The sequence below is a fragment of the Bidens hawaiensis genome, unplaced genomic scaffold, assembly GCF_021521415.1.
Source record: "Bidens hawaiensis isolate Kalapana, Puna unplaced genomic scaffold, B.hawaiensis_p1.1 tig00028894_1, whole genome shotgun sequence".
Lineage (NCBI taxonomy): Eukaryota > Viridiplantae > Streptophyta > Magnoliopsida > Asterales > Asteraceae > Bidens > Bidens hawaiensis.
The window spans coordinates 104,625-123,208 of NW_027494749.1; the positions used below are offsets into that span (position 1 = coordinate 104,625).

Below are 18,584 nucleotides of genomic sequence, written 5' to 3' on the forward strand. Positions count from 1 at the left end.
TAAATAATAGAGGTTTGATAGGCTGGCAAAAGGTGTGAAAGGTCCTGAAATGTATGTATAACTTGGATCCAGAACAGTAAGCTGTGTCAGGTTACTTACAGATGCAGGTAGAGTCCCTAATAGCCACCAAAGATAATATTCAAAATTCAAATATACTTGGACTTGTTATTAATGGTTTGATTATGTATAATTATGCATAACATCGTGTATATATTTATGTTCAAAGTTAATGAAAAGCAATCCTTTGGACTCTTTCATGGTATCAGCCAGAAAGTCTTAAAACCTAGCATCTCTCTCACATATCATCGATCATCCTCTTTCTCCATCCTCCTCCACAGATTCTATCAACACATCTCTTCAAACCATCCTTCATCTTATCACCATAAACCTATCTTCCACAAATTACCTTCCATGGAAAAATCAAATTCACCGTGTTCTTACTTATCTAAATCTTCTCAACCACATTGATGGTACCCTCCCACCATCTGAACTCATCACCAATGATGGGAAATCAACTCCGAACCCGGATTTTCGTGTGTGGAAAGAAGATGATCAGAAGCTTATTCTCCTCATTCAATCCACTCTAACTGAAGAAGCCATGTCCGAAGTGATCGGACATACCACAGCCAATCAAGTGTGGTGTGCACTAGAACATGCCTACAGTCATTGCTCGATTGAAAGGATGCATACCCTTCGTGATTCCCTTCGTCAACTTCAGAAGGGAACGACCCCTGTATCCGATTTTGGCAGAAAGTTTAAGGCTCTCTGCGACCAACTTGCTGCTATCGGGTATCCCGTCTCCGACGAGGATAAGCGGCACTATTTCCTTTGTGGTCTTGGATCTTCTTTTGAAAACTTCTCTACTTCACTACGTATGGTTCGTCCCGCTCCCCTTTTCGTGACATATTAGCCCAAGCAGAGAACCATGAGATTTTTCTGGCAACCATAAATTCCCAATCCACACCACAAGCAGCTTTCTCGGTCCAAAACAACAGATCCTCTCATCCTCAAAAATCCTCTCGTGGTGCCTCCACAGGTCGCTACCGTGGCTCCTCTTCTGGTCGAGCTCGAACCTTCAACAATAGGCGACCACCCCACTGTCAATTATGCAGGAAGGATGGTCACTATGCCAGCTCCTTCCCTAGCCTTGCTAGCTATGCTCAACGTGCTACCCCGTTAGATGCTAATTTGGCTCAAGCCTTCCATGCTCAGTGCGGTATTACCCCGGATTGGACAGTCGATTCCGGTGCAACTGTTCACATGCTTCGCTCTACCGATGGTCTTGAGGAGTCACACACCGACACGGGTAATACTCATGTTACCTTCGGTAACGGTCAGTCATTACCGGTTACCAAAATCGGTAACACTACATTTAACAATATACCATTACATAACGTTCTTGTGGTTCCAAATCTTACAAAAAATCTACTTTCTATTAGTAGATTAACTAACGATGCACCCGTTTATGTCTTGTTTTCTAATCACTTTTTTCATATTCAGGATCGAAAAACCGCGGCGGTAATCGCTAGAGGAACTTGTGAAAATGGATTTTATGTCCTATACCAAGGTCACAAGTCTCTTGTTGCTGCTCTTGCTGCCCCGCATCTTCGTGCGTCTTTTGATAAATGGCATAATCGTTTAGGTCATGTCTCGTTTGATGTCATTACAAATTTAAATAAACTTGGACATATTTTTATTACTTCTTTGTTGCCTAAACCGGGGTTATGTTCGTCTTGTGAACTCTCAAAAGCACACTGTCTGCCTTTTGTTGAAAATAATAAGCGATCCACACATGTGTTGGATTTAATTCATTGCGATCTATGGGGTCCCGATCCTATTCCATCTACGGATGGATACCTATATTATGTTATATTTGTGGATGACTATTCTCGTTTTACTTGGTTTTATCCATTAAAACTAAAGTCCGACTTTTTCAATGTATTGATAAATTTTTTAATATTGGTTCAAAACCAATTCACATGCAATGTAAAAGTTTTTCAAAGTGACGGTGGCACCGAATTTACCAACAATCGTGTTCAAAAATTGTTCCATCAACATGGTATTATTCATAGACTATCATGTCCTCACACACCCCAACAAAACGGGCGAGCCGAACGGAAACACCGCCACATAACCGAAACAGGCTTGGCAATGTTATTTAATGTTCATGCTCCGGCCCAACTATGGTTGGACGCTTTTACTTCAGCCACATTCATCATAAACCGCCTTCCTACACCTCTTCTTAACAACAAATCACCATTCGAGTTGCTCTTTCATCATCCTCCCTCCTACTCAACTTTTCGTGTGTTTGGATGTCGAGTTTTTCCTTACTTACGTGATTACACCAAACATAAAATTCTTCCGCGAAGTGCACCGTGTATTTTCATCGGATATAGTCCTAAATACAAGGGTTATAGATGCCTCGATCCATCAACATCACGCATCTACATAACCCGACACGCAAAATTCGATGAAGATAACTTCCCTTTCTCGGGCACCGTGTCACCCATTAATGAGGCAAGCTTACTTTTTTCAAATTTTGAGAATTCCATTCCACCTCCTGCACCTCCAATATCAATAAAATCAAAAGTATCCAACCCCATCCCTTGCACTAACACTCTACATTGCACTTTATGTCCAGTTCACTCCTTCCAATCAACCTCAAACCCATCACACTCTTCTGCTCAGTCTCAAGCTAACACCCCCATCGACCCACATACATCTCCCAACCCAACTTCCTCCACTATTAACTCCCCACCTTTCATAGCCCACACCAACCCATTTGAAGCTTCTGGCTCAACATCACCAGAACCCACTTCCACCGATCCAGAACTTCCTGCCATTCCTACCAACCCACCACCTACTTCAAACACCAACACAACTTTACCACCTTCTAATTCCACTCACCATATGCATAATCGATCTAAGTCTGGAATCTACAAAAATAAGCATTTTTCCAACTTAACAGATTTTTCAACCAACCAACTTCATCATGCACTCCTTACAGCATCTATACCCAAGGGAATTAAAACTGCTCTTAAAAATTCAAATTGGGTATTAGAAATGGAGGATGAATTAAAAGCCCGTCATAACAACAACACATGGGATCTTGTCCAACGTCCTAGTCACTCAAATGTTGTTGGTTCAAAATGGATATATCGCATCAAATATAAAGTTGATGGCTCACTTGACCGTTACAAAAGCGCGTTATTTCTCAGTCAAAACCCGGTATCTCATAAACGTGCAAAACATATAGATATCGATTATCACTTCATTCGAGAGTTGGTCTCCTTTGGTCAATTACACACCAAGTTTGTTCCTACCACGCTCCAGGTAGCCAACATATTTACCAAGAGTTTGCCAAGACCTCTCTTTGAACGGTTTCGCACCCAGCTACGTGTCAGATCACTACTTGTTAGCTTGAAGGGGGGTAATAGCCACCAAAGATAATATTCAAAATTCAAATATACTTTGACTTGTTATTAATGGTTTGATTATGTATAATTGTAAAGGAGATATTCTCTCCTATAATCATGCATAACATCGTGTATATATTTATGTTCAAAGTTAATGAAAAGCAATCCTTTGGACTCTTTCAGTCCCTATGAAGTTGCAGTTACTTAAATCCAATATGTACAATTGTGTGAGATTACCAATTGAAGCTGGTATTTTAAAATCAATGTTGATCCCTGAGAGATGGAGGCGCGTTCGTTTCACGGAATTTTTTTAAAGGATTTGGAATTGGAATTGGAATTGGAATTGGAATGGAATAGAATGTTTGAAAATCCATATCATATGTTTGGTTGGTTAATATGTTATTGGAATTGGAATCTTCTCCATTCTATTCACCTCCCTTCAATCTACTAACATATAAATAATAAAATAACAAAAAAATGATAATTTAAAAAAATATAAAAATATAAATATCAGAAAATTAACTAAAAAATCGAAAATTTATTTAAAAATCAAACAAAAAAATAATTAAAAAAATATATTAAATATATATAAAAAAAGTTAAAAATAATTTAAAACAATTAAAACTAGTATAAAAAATCTAGAACTACTAAAATAATTTAAGAAAATAATAAAAAAAAACAAATATATATGTTTTTATGCTTGTCACACAATAACACGTCATAAAACCACCATAAATAAACATTTGATACGATTAAGTTCAAAAACTCATATCATCCATCTTCATCATACATGTCTAGACCAATAATAAATTCAGTATATTGTTGCATTAATTAGAACATATCATACTAAAACCAATGTTCAAACATACGATTAGAAAGTTTTCAAAATGCGAATAAAAGTCATTCCAACATATGACGACAAGTTGTAAACGCTACTAATAAAAGTACCAAAATACGAAAATATGACATAGCCAAACTTTTACTTAGACAGCAAATACCTCACCCAATCTTCTTTTTCTTCTTCACCCAAATCCCAAAAGGTCGACACCCTGTTATAGTCACTTTTGATTTCTTCAATAGCTCTAAACTTTTCCAATTGAGACAAAGATGTCATTTTTTTAATCTCGGAAGTGATCATTGTTGTTTTCTTTTCTTTCTCAAGTTCATACTTTATCTCGGAAGTGTAATAAGTTGGTTTCACCATGCCAAAATCAATGTCGTGTTCCTTTGGTTACGTTTGCGAGTTTGTAAACTAAGTCTAGCCATTTCCTATTTACACGATACCAACACACAATGAGTTAAAATTTGTTGAAACAACTATATTATGATAATTTATATCTAACAAATTATATCAAAGTATTTCATCAAGCACAAATTTGGTTGAAGCATTTCAACGAACAGTTGGTGTGCAATTGACATTTGTTAAAAACAGTTAAAATTTCAAAAACTTTTGATAACCCTTTAAAAAGTATCCAAAATTTACCTACACCCATGTTCAAATATGGGAATAATAAGAAGGATATATATGTTTAAACACAAAACAAAAATAAAATTATAACAATAAATAAATGATAATAGTAATAATAATATATGTTTATCAATAAGGGGATAGCAACAATGACTGAGTAGTTTTTTGATGATGATGATAATAATAATAATAGTAATAATAATAATAATATATAAGAATAATACATGCTTCATCGTCTCCGTTATTGTCTGTAACTTTAAGCACACACACAAAACTCTAACTTGTGGTGGAGGAGAACGACAGTGGAGGTAGACGAGCAGGACGGTGGTTCATGGTGGTAGAGAACGGCGGTGGAGGTAGACGAGCAGGACGGTGGTTCACGGTGGTAGAGAACGGCGGTGGAGCATGGTGGTGGAGAGAGGCGGTGGAACATAGTCAATGGTAGTGGACTTGTGAAGATGATAATATGAAAGAGCGGCTTGAGTTAGGGTTTAAAACATTCCTTAATATTCCAATCAAAACTGGTGGGATTTTAAAATCCAATGAAAATGGGATTTGATGGGATTCTCTTTCCATTCCAATTCCCGTTCATAGTGAAACGAACACAGGAATCTGTGGGATTTAAAATCCCATTCCGTTCAATTCCACTGAATTCCGCGAAACGAACAGGTCCAGTGGTCTTCAATTGCTTAATATTTCTAACAATGAACTGTTTGGCACCATCCCACCGTCTATGGGGAATCTCATAAATCTTGAATCACTGGATCTTTCAAGTAACAAGCTCTCTGGAATGATACCTCAAGACATTATACAACTGAATTTCCTTGAGGTCTTAAATGTATCCAACAACAACCTCACAGGACCCATACCACAAGGTAAACAATTCGATACCTTTTCAAACAATTCTTACATGGGAAATCAGGCATTGTGTGGATTCCCTTTATACATTAAGTGCGGGGATTCAAAAGCATCAGAACCTCCCAAAGTCCCATTTGAAGATGATACCGAGTCTTACTTGCCACATGGAATTGATTGGGTTGTTATACTTTTTGGCATTGTAAGTGGGCTTGTGATTGGCATAGTTTGTGGGGAGTATCTGACGACAAGGTATTACAAGTGGTTTGTTCCTAAAATTCGGAAAGTAAGAAGGTGAACCTTTATCCTAATTAATTGAAAGTTGTAGCCGCTGTGTGTGAGGCAACGAGTGCAATGGAAATGGTGATATACAAATTATAAGATATATGCTGTGTAATTTATCTAGTTTATCCAGACCAATATATAAATAAATATCTATTCTCTCTCTACCAATTGGTACTTGCGACCGAAGTTCCCTAGTTTAGTGACTGGAATCACAAGAATCGTAAAGCGTAACTGCACACGTTTCCGTCAAAATTCAAAACAATCACAAACAATCGATAAAATTATGATAAAAAGTAAAATATTATATTTGAATGTGAGCCTCAGCTTATAAATCAATTAAATTTAATTGTTCAAAATTAAGTATATGCCAAACTTGAAGCTTGAAAAGATATTATCACCATGTAAAAACCAAGTTTCATAATTACTTTATATACTTCATGTTACAAAACGTTCAAATATGACTTGACTTTTTGCGTTAACGTTAATTTTTAAACTGAATTGTTTTAAGCAACAATTAGATTTGAAGTGTGTTAGGTAATACACGCCCAGCCAATAATTCTCAGCTAAATTGATTGAAATGAGACATTCAAAGACTTTAATTTAAAAAATGGGAAGTCTTCGGTTCAAATCCCTCAGTCTAAAAAAATAGAAAAAAAATAGGGGTCCCATGTTAGACTAGAGGGTTTTCCCCGAATGAATCAGTGATCCGTTAGTAATTTAAATGGCATTCAATAAAAAGGTAACGTGCTCCCTTATTTAATATCCGAAAGACAATCCATGCAGCACTCTACCATTTTAATTATTTGCTATATACATTCAAAATAAAGGCATTATTATGTCATTAACTTTTTTAAGATTTCCTTATTCATCATACTATATCCTTTGTGTCTTTTCTTTTGAACAATCAACAAATCAATCTCGGCTACTCAGGATAACCTAATGGCAAAGGTTGTAAACGAATCAAATGTTCAACGAAGTTTGTTTATGTTCATTTATTTAATCAATGAACAAAGACGAACAACAAATTATGTTCATTTAGTTAAATGACCAGAGGTTGTGTTCATTCATTGTTCGTGAGCGTTCGGTAATGTGTTCATTTATGTTCATTTGTTTATACGGTTAGTTAAAGGTTTGTTTTTTAATATTCTATTAGCAATAACTAAACTAACATTTAGATTTTAGAAGGTGATAAGCTGACATTTATCTATATATATATATGATTGCTCCAAATTGCAAATTTTTTTACAACATATGTGACTGCTTATCAAAATTCACATGATTTTGGAGTTTTCTGACTTTAAAGTTCAAAATTTGTTGAAGTTAATATGATCATTACCTAGGCAAGCTTTTATTAACCGAATTTACTTTCATGAGTCAATAAGTCAACCACTAAAAAGCACAACTTCCCTTACCCACTAATTCTCGGTAAATAAGAGTATTCCTTTCACACATCCATTTTCTAAAAGTGTCAAGGGGCCTCAGGGCACTTTCTTGAAATAATGCGAGATTTATTTTTTCTCTCAAAAACCTGCTGAGAATAATTGATTATTAAAAAAATTATAGCGAGAAGCTAGAAACAATATATACATTCTAGAAGCAGACTCAAGACCATTCAAAACGTGAAGGCCGGTGGAATGTTCTTGACTTAATTAATTTCTTCGACTATATTCTGGAAAGAGATTCTGATTTGTTATTGAACACTTTGTCATCCCGAGTTCTCCATATACATAACACGTGGTCAACCAAAAGAATGTTGTTGACAAATATTATTTACCCTTTACCCTGGGGAAAAATGTGAAAAAGAAGATTACCTCTCACTCTTATAACCTCTATATATATAATCAAAGCCTATTTTGGGAAAGGAAAAAAGTATATATGGTAAGCATATAATGTATTAATATTTTGGAAAATAGGTTTTCTATTACTATTAAAGTAGTACAAGTGACAAAGTTGACGTCACAAGGCATTTTTTATTAGTTTAGCTCATGCTTGTATATATTATTATGGTATGGCCTTTTGGCAAATATGTTTGTTTGTCCGGATGGTGTGTGCCATTAGTTCTTGGGTCAGAGGATCGAGACCCTGCATTTGCAAACGTAGGTAGTTTTTTTGTCATTATTTAAGTGGGGTTAGCCTGCAAGTTTGAACCATTAATGTGTAATAATGCTCAAGAATACTTTTTTTTTTTTTACTTTTTTGGTTTTTAGTTCGGTATTCATAACAACGTAATGAAAACCGACTAAACGTCATTTTTTTTTGTTTTAGTTCCGGTAGCATAACAAATTCACGTAGACTCGTCGCCTCAATGCCCGTGACTAACAACGATCGAGTTTTTTTTATCCACACACAAGTTTACTGAATGACCCCCCCCTCCCCTTCAAATTGGCCATTGGTCCACCTCAATTTTTATAATTTTTTTCGTTTTTTTAGTTCCAGTACCGTAACACACTTAAATCAAAATCGACCGAATTCGTGTCAAATTACCGCGTCAATGCCCGGGACCGATAATGCTTGGATTTTACCACCGTTCGAGTTTGCCGACCAAATAAACATCGTTTTATATATATTTTGTTTTTTTATGTTAATTTGACGAATTAATACTTTTGGTTTTAATGCTTGAATTCTACCAATGGTGTGTATACCGTAACGAACGTAACGGATACTGATCACTCGAGTTTCACCGACACCCATTTTTTCAACCCTGGTGTGTTGCCAGCTGCCCCGACGTATTGCGTCGGGTAAAAAAACTAGTTATATTTGGAAGCATACTTTTATTTTTTATATGTAAAAATGAACTTAGTGATGATCACTTACACACCATGACACCAACATTACTATTTTTGTTTATTTTTGAAAGTTTATAGATATTGTGAGACATAACATAGGTTTACCTTTTCAAGTACGATTTATTTTTATTTCAAACGTAGAAGTTGATGATTATATAATTGTTAGATAGCAACAAATGGGTCGCCTGGGAATGGGTCTCTGTTTTTTTTAATGGCGAATACATAATCTCTAAAATCTACTCTAAAATCCATCTAATACGTGTTTTCTGAGACTCAAACTTGCACCAATTTGTTGGTAGTAAAGTAGTGGGTCTGTTTCTCCAATAAGTTAATGGGCCATTATCTCCATTTAATAGGCCAAGTAATGAGTAGCTCCATCATGCGTTATTGGTGGCAGTGGTTTCTATTCGTCTATACTTGTTTCATTCGTTCAGAAAAATACAAATCGATCAGTTGTGTGCAAGTGATTTGTGTGCTAATCATAGCTTTAATTTATTACCTCCAACACTAATCATAGTTCAATTCTAAAAATCATGGCAAAATCTCTTCATGCGTTTATTCTGATCCTGGTATTACATGTTGAATATGCCATGGACAATAAGTTTTCAACATTGAGCCTTGCTGACGAGTGCTCTCTGTTATTCCAGTTCAAAGAAAACATGTCTATTAACAAGCATGCATCCTCTGATCCTCATGCTTATCCAAAGGTTGCTTCATGGAGCCTCAACACATCAGATGGTGCCAGAAGTTGCTGCATATGGGAAGGGGTTGAGTGCCGGTTCGTTCATGTGATCGGGCTTGACTTGAGCAGCAGCCTTCTCTATGGCCCCATCTCCTCCAACAACAGTCTCCTCAACCTCATTCACCTTCATACACTAAACCTTGCTGATAACTATTTTTGTTCGTCTCAAATTCCATCTGGTATTGAGCGACTCTCACAATTAGCATATCTTAATCTGTCATATTCTATCTCAGTGGAGAGGTCCCAAAACAAATCTCACAGCTTCGGAATTTGGTTTCCTTGGATCTCTCAAGAAACGATGGGTTAAAGCTGCAAAGTTCTGACTTCCAAAATCTAGCTCAAAATTCAAGTGAGACTCTAAGAGAACTCTTTCTCTCAGAGGTCAACATTGATTCTGAACTACCTGACAACTTGGTAAATGCCTCTTTGTTAACATCATTGGTTATGAGCGAATGCGGGCTTGGTGGTGAATTCCCAACAGGCATATTTAATTTGCCCAAACTGCAACTTCTTGATGTCCAAGATAACCACAACCTTACTGGATATATCCCCGAGTTTCATGGTAATAGTGAACTTAAACAACTGATTTTAGCTCATACAAATTTTCAAGGATCCATACCAGCTTCAATCGGGAATCTCACACACTTGAACATCTTGGATTTAAGACATTGTGATTTCACGGGAACTCTACCTGCATCTGTAAGCAACCTGACACGCCTTACAGTCCTGCATCTTGTTGGTAATAACTTCACAGGTAGTCTTCCCTCTTTAGAAAGGCTTTCAAAACTCAAATATTTGCGCCTATCTAGAAATAGTTTTAATAGATGGAAGCTGCCTAACTGGTTAGGTAAGCTAAAGAAGATCACTTGGTTGGGTCTTCATGATGTCAACCTGTATGGTGAAATTCCATCGTCATTTTTCAATATGACCCAACTTACAAGGTTATACCTTTATGGAAATCAGTTAAAAGGACAATTTCCAAGCTCATTGTTGAATTTACAAAATCTAGCAGATTTTGATTTGAATAATAACAATGTCACAGTGGACTTTTACCTTTTTCTTTCTCTTAAGAACCTTGGCCGTTTGGATCTAAGTGGAAACAATATTACACTTTCAGTAATAGATAGCCATACAAATGAAAATCAACCCGAGTTCACAGAGTTATACTTGTCATCCTGTAACTTGAAAGACTTTCCTGAATTTCTACAGTTTCAACACCAACTGTTGGTATTGAACCTTGATAACAATAAAATTTAGGGCCTGATACCCGGATGGATGTGGAACATTAGCAAGGAAACACTGAGAGGAATTTTCCTTAGTCACAATCTCCTAGTGGGTTTTGTTCCTTGGTATAGTTTACAAATACTGGACCTGAGTCACAACATGCTGACCGGAGAAATTCCACCTTCCATATGTGAGTTAGTGTCTCACCGGTATCTTGAGCTCTCATTCAACAACATTACTGGCTCGATTCCTCCATGTTTGGAGAAATTAAGCAATTCCTTAGTAGTGTTGAATATGAGAAGAAACAGTTTGCAAGGTACCATTCCCAACATATATCACCTTATGATCGAGTGTGTGTTTGGATTTAAACCTGTTTTAGATCATCTTAGAATGTTTGGGTGTCTATGCTTTAGTTCAATCTTAAATAAAACAGATAAAGTTGGCAGCAATGCTGAGAAATGTGTTTTTGTTGGTAATTCAAATAGCAAAAAAATATTACAAACTATGGAGTTTAGAGAAAAAACATTTTCTTTTTTCAAGAGATGTAATCATAATATTACACAATATTAATCCTAATATTACGTATTTAAATATTTTTTGACTGATATGATGTCTTAGAACCTGAACAATCTATGAATGATCTAATACCCAATGATGAGAACCCAAGTAATGATTCCTCTTATGGGTATGAGCAGCCAGAGTCAGGTTCTACAGCCACTATGAGTAGGGGTAGTCATCAGCAAACTAGTGGAAGTGAACTGAGACTGGGTTCAGGGTGAGATTGGAAATGATCATTTATATGAAGGATCTGAGGGAATTTATATTAGTGAAAGCATTTCAACTGTTCCTAGAAGGTCTACTAGAAGTGTGACTTTTCCTAGAACCTTAAATGATTATGTGATGGAAGGAAAAGTAAAATATGGATTAGAGAAAGTTGTAAATTACTCAAATTTATCTGTTCATAATTTGTGTTTTGCATCTTTGTTGAATAAAAGTAGTGAACCAAAGAATTTTTATGGGGCTATTAATGATCCTAATTGGGTGATTGCTATGAATAATGAGCTTGAAGCTCTTCATAGAAATGATACATGGGATCTTGTAGATTTACCTCATAATAGGAAAACCATAGGTTGTAAATGGATTTTTAAAATAAAATATAAGTCCTCATAGGCAATAGAAAGATATAAAGCTAGACTTGTGGCCAACAGGTTTAGTAAAAAAGAAGGTTTTGATTTCTTTGAAACTTTCTAACATGTTGTGAAAATGGTTACTGTAAGGTGTGTTTTATCTCTAGTTGCTCAAAATAATTGGTCAATATGTCAATTAGACATAAATAATGCCTTTTTATATGGTGATCTGCATGAAGATGTTTATATAGATGTGCCATAAGGTTATCATTCTAAAACTAATTCTAGGGTTTGTAAACTAAAAAAATCTTTATATGGTTTAAAGCAAGCTCCTAGAATGTGGAATGAGAAACTTGTAAAGGTTTTACTTGAACTTGGTTTTGTGCAAAGTATATGTAATTATTCTATGTTTGTTTTGTCAAATAAGTCTATGTTTTTTGTTCTATTTGTGTATGTGGATGACATTGTGTTAACCGGTAATTCTCATGTTGAGATTTTAAAAATTAAAGAACTTCTTAAGACTAAGTTCATGATTAAAAGATCTTGGTGAGTTAAAATACTTCCTTGGTATTAAAGTAGTTAAAAGTGATATGGTTTTGTGTTTATCACAAAGAAAATATTGCCTAGATTTGCTTGCAGAGTATGGCATGTTAGGATGCAAACCTGTGAGCAATCCTATTGAGCAACATTTCATTATTTCCAATATGAGGAAAAAGAATGATGATGCTTTGATTAATATAAAAGGTTATCAAAAGCTTGTTGGAAAGTTAATTTACCATTCTCACACAAGACCTGATATTGCATATGCTGTGCATTATCTAAGTCAATATATGCACAAACCGTGTAAGTCTCATTTGCAAATTGCTATAAGATTACTTAGGCATCTGAAGGGGTCACCTGGAAAAGGTATTCTCTTTAACAAAAGTGATGTGTTAGAATTGAAAGCATATTCTGATTCTGATTGGGCCAAGTGCTAAGAAACCAGGAAATCTATTTATGGTTTTTGTGTGTTTTTAGGAAATTCTTTGGTTTTCTGGAAAGGTAAAAAAACAAGACATATTGTCTAGGTCTTCTGCAGAGGCAGAATATAGCGCAATGTATTCTACTACTTGTGAAATAATTTGGATTTTGAATTTGTTAAGTGAGCTTAAGGTAAACATAAGTTTACCTGTAAGTTTGTTTTGTGACAGTCCTGCTGCAATTTCTATTGCAGCCAATCCTGTTTTTCATGACAGAATTGTTGGATTTCTTTTTTCTAAGAGGAAAGATTGCTAGTGGATGCATTAAAACAGTGAACTTTCAGTATAAAAGCCAAGTGGCTGATGTATTCACTAAATGGTTGTTAATAAGTTATCATACTAAGATGTGCAAGTTGTTTCATATGTATGATGTTTTTGGCTATTGAATTGAGGAGGGTGTGGAAAATATTCATGGTAATTTTCTTTTCTTGCAATTCAATATCTTATTTTTCATACTAATGTTGTTTTTATTTGTTTGTGTTATATTTTATGTCTGGATACTGCTATTGGGCTGTTAGCTGAGTTGCCATTGGGCTGGAAGCTGAAGATAGGCTGTTGGACTGCTGGACTACTGTTGGGTTGTTTTGGGCTTTGATGTGGGCTTCGCTAAAAGGCTGAGATATTATAACCTTTATAATATCTCAGGAGTGTTGAAGCTATATAAAAGGATGTGGTAGAGTTTTTGTGAGATCTAACACACACATATTATATCTTCATCTTCGTCTTTTAATATTCTCTCTGTAAACACTTCTCAAAAGTGATGTAGGGTTATATTCATTATAGGTTTGAATCAATAATCTGTTAGCTAGATAGTAAGAGAGGTGTAAAGATCAATGTGTTTGTGATCTTGTGTATTCAAGAAGTTTTAATCTTCCATTGTAATTGTTGGTGATTGATTTGTCAGTGAAAGATACGCGTATTTCTTTTATCCATTTTTTACAAAAGAAGATTCAAAACTCAAACAATAGTTATCACCAAAAACTGACCTAATAACACCACATAAGTCTTTTGAAAAATGAAAATCCTTAACCTCTAGTGTGTGGTCTTGGAGAATTTGAATCGATTAGAGCTGAAATCACCTGTTTATTATTACAGTCTTCGTCTTGCAAATTAAAACGGGTCATGCATGTTTTAATGAATCGTGATGGGCTTTATTAGGTTAAAGTGTATCATAATCTTTGGCACTTGATTTTTAATTTAAGAAGAAAATGGTCATATTTTTCACGTAGACCAAGTCTCTAAACCAATAACTAAAAGACACAAATCTTTAAACCAACTAATAGTACTCCTTGATGTTGGGTAGCGTTACATGGGATGAATACAACTCAATATACTAAAAGACACAAATCCTACGTCATTGGTCTCTTGACACAATTTTCGAGACGGGTGCGGTAAATCAAACGATCGAACATAAATATAAAGATAATATGGATAGTGAACGATCTCGCTCCCCTTAGGTGGTGATTTACAACATACAACACACACATAAAAGACTACAAATGACATATTTATAGCCTAACACAATACAAATAAACTAGAAGATCTCCCCGTTGAAGTTAAACGCGTGTCGAAGCTCTCGTCTTGTGTCCGGTTTTTTCGTCGGCTTTAATTCACTACTAGAAAAAGTGACATTTTTCTACAATTGATTTCGTAGGAAATTTGTTGGAAAACCCACTTTCAAACAATTTTCCAACAAAAAAGTTGTGTTGGAAAACACATGCTTGAAAATTGTTTTCAACCATTTTTCAACAGCTTTTCTTACAAAATTGCTACAAAAATCGTTGCAAACTTCCTACAACTTTCCTACAAAAACAATTTTCTGATTTACAACAACATTTCAACAAATTTCCAACCAATGTTTATATATTTTCAACAAACTTCCAACAAATTATATGTTACGATTTTCAACGAAATTCCAACAAAAAATAATTTATAACAAAACAAATTCAAAAAATATTTTAAAAATCCGAAATATGCAGAATAATTAATAAAAAAACCCTGAAATTAGAAATTTTCAAAAAAAATATTAAATATGTAGAAAAAAATCTAATATAAACCTGTTTTACAAACCAAACACACTAACTCAAGTTTTAATATGTATTAAACACAAATACGATAACTAAACTACAATTAAGTACCGGGACTATCTACTTTTCATAATGTCTTATAATTGTTTTTGCATTCAATGCTCCATTTCTTCACGCACGACCCGCTCACGTTGCTCCCTTCCTTCACGATCGACACGTGCACGTTCCAATTGTAGCAATCAATTTTCCAACTCTTTTCGGGACACCCGTTCTTTTTCCAATTGGGTCATAACATCTTGTACCTAAAAATCAAATATTCATCTATCAATCATGATAGATAAATGACACGAATCTTATATATAAAACAAAAGTCAACCCATTAACATAAACGTACGCGAGAATATGTGTCACAAGGACCCACAACGATAGATTTGATGCGATATTCGTGCAGCCTCCACAACAGCACATTGTTTGTGATATCTACTAATCTTTTCAAGAAGTTCTGAATTTATAACGCAAAAATAATAATGGGTGGTTGTTCATTAATCTTTTGTGATATCTATTAATCTTTCTATTTTTCTCTTAAGATCCTACAAGAAAGTAGCACAAAACCATATGCATCTGACCATAATCCTTTCTAGTTCTGCACACCAAAAACACTTTTGTGATACATTTGTCATTTTGTCCTCAACAAGAAAAGACAAAAGATTGTTGTGCAAATCACCTTACAAAATATTTATTAAGAAAACATGATAGAATACCTGCAGTTCAGCAAGTTCAGATTCCTTTTTGTGAGCAAATTTTGCTGGCAACAATCTAAACTATTGCCTCAGTTTGTATGTGTCAGTAGTAAATACTTCTTTTTGAACCTGCCATATATAAAAAATCAAAGGTATGCATGTCTAACCCAAGGTTGAAAGGCAATTTAAATGAAAGAAAAAAGATGCTAAATAAACATATGATGATCATTTATGATTGTAATTTATTACCTCATCTTTTGACTTAGGATCATCAGGTATTTTACCAGATGCTATGACAACATTTATTAGTTTTGTAAGCTAGTAGAAGTTTAAAATCATAGTATGAGAATGTTTAATGTACCGTATGTTATTATATGGTCAGTTTCTTTCGTCAACATAAGCTTCATTATCCTGGTGAGAATTTCAAACCCTTCAGCCTCCTCACCAAACACCTATAGTAGTTGAATAGCATATATCAACATAAGGTAGCACAATTTATAGATTAATCAACAAACTAAAAAACATATCATGAACCACAAAACATATAGTTGTTTGCCATCGAGGTACTCAAGATCATCACGCAGTATAATGTAAGACTGAAAAAAATAAAATGTAACAGTGAGTATGCAATTTATAAAATGTTACACTAAATATCATTTTCACTCATTACAAAGATACAACCTATCCATTTGATAAGCTCAATTTACGTATATCTCCTTAAAACGAGACACGTATATACTTCGCCTTGAAACTCAATCATGTATACACATTCCTAAAGTTCACCCAAGTACACATAGAACTGTAACTCTTTCCTAATACTTTTAAATAATGGTTTTTCACATTAACTAGCCTCATAAGGCTCAAATGCCACATAAAGTATGCCTATAATTATTCAACTTAAAGCATATACAAAGGTTATGCCTTTGGATATTAGTAATGTTGCTATAGCTTAAGATTGTTCACGAACTGAGCCAAACCGAGGGAGGTTTTGATCAAACTTGGTTTGGTTTGAAAACGAGCCGAACCGAGCGGACTCAACTTAAAGAAACGAGCGTCATCTTTATGCTTGAACTTGAATAGGTTTGGAATTGAGCAGCTTGGTTTGGCTTTGTTTCATACAAAGTTTTAATGTTTAAATTTCTAAAACTTAAAAATACCATTAATTAAGACTTTGAACTCCAAAATTCTAGAACTCCAACTCTAAAACTTCTAAAACGCAAATTTAACAAGAAAACTTATGTATAATGAGCGGTTAGAGGTTAAATTGAACTTTGAAGTTAACACAAAAAAAGAGAGAAAATTTAACAGCCTGCAAAAAGTAGTATACATATATACATTATAGGTATATATATATATATATACAAAAATAATTAGAGAAAACGAACCGAACCGAAAGACGCTTTGCTTGTGCTTGGCTTTCTTTCAAACCGAATAGCTCATTTCCAAAAACAGCTGAAATCAAACGAGCATTTTTCAAGTAATTTCCGAGTGAACGGCGAGCGCTACTATATCTATGAAACTGTCAACACATAATTTGATATTCATCAATCATCATCATCATAAACCTATTTCACCACTGGAAAATTTCATAGGCATTTTATCAAACAGGTGGAGTGCATCACATATACCTATCTTAAATATAATCAAAGAGCAATCAGAAACTTAATAGCTTAAGCACAACTCCAAACTAGATAAATCCAATCAAATAACAGTTGAAACAAGCAAACATCAAAATTAACCTAAATCACCCTTGGTAAATGGACGACTTCCGAGTTCCGGCAGCGAAAGTGGCCGAAAACACAGATTACTCCGGCGAATGGTGATGTAAATGGACTCATCGATTAATGATTTCGCAGAAAGGAGTGAAACCTAAACACTGATATCCAGAACTGAAGATGATGAAACCTAGGGTTTTACAGAAGATGGAGAGCACAGAGAGCGTTCATTCTGTTATGTCGTACGATTCCGGTGAGTTGACGGAGCTTTGTTGATGGTGGAGCTTTGTTGAGGGAGATGGCGGACCGATCGATTAGACGAAAACTGATTTAGCGGTAGACGATTAGTTTGAAACTGTTGATTTAATACACTATTCTAACTTGGCAAAACTAACCCCTGAACTTTGACCAACATGACAGTGACCTACAAACTTATACTATTTAATTATTTGTTGGAATTTTGTTAGAAATTTAGAAACAACTTTCCTACAAAATACTTAATAAATAACACTAATTTTTCATTTTTTGGTAACCGGCCTATTATAAAGAATATAAACTTTTATATTAATAAGTTTTCTCTAAATAAATAATAAATATAATTGATAAATATATTTTTTTTTGGGAAAGTTAACAACAATTTTTCCAACGAAAAAACATATTGTCACTATTTTGTTGCAATAATGTAGCAAAAGTAGAGCTAGTTTTTTTTGTTGGAAACTTGTTTGAAATCTGTTAAAATTAGTTGTTGTAGGAAATTTATAGGAAACTTTAGTAGGAATATGACTTGTTTTCTAGTAGTGATTATTTACTTGACAATTAAATATATAACAGGTTTAGTAATTTGATATCGCAAGTCACAGTTTTTGATCTTACATTAACCAAGGCCATTAATTTTCTTCATGTATCATATATGAAAAAGAAATTATTATGCATTTTCATCCACATTTAACATTAAAAAATAAACACTTTTTTTGTAGTGGTGTCGCCACTAAAGGCGTCCCACTATTGGCAACTTTTTTTGTAGTGATATATATAATCATCAAATTATGTGTTTACATCAATGTACATATATTCTTCGTAAGATTATTTCTAAACATCAAATTCTGTGTTTACATTTTCAAGTAGTTTTTGAGCATACAAAATTTGTGTGTACACTTTCTTGTGTTTGCATACAAATTCT

The 18,584-nt window shown here is 34.5% G+C and overlaps 1 pseudogene; it reads left to right on the plus strand.

Moving 5' to 3' along the window:
• Positions 1 to 9,341: 9,341 nt before the first annotated feature.
• On the plus strand, positions 9,342 to 12,880 carry LOC143577903 (receptor-like protein 6; annotated as a pseudogene).
• Positions 12,881 to 18,584: the final 5,704 nt, after the last annotated feature.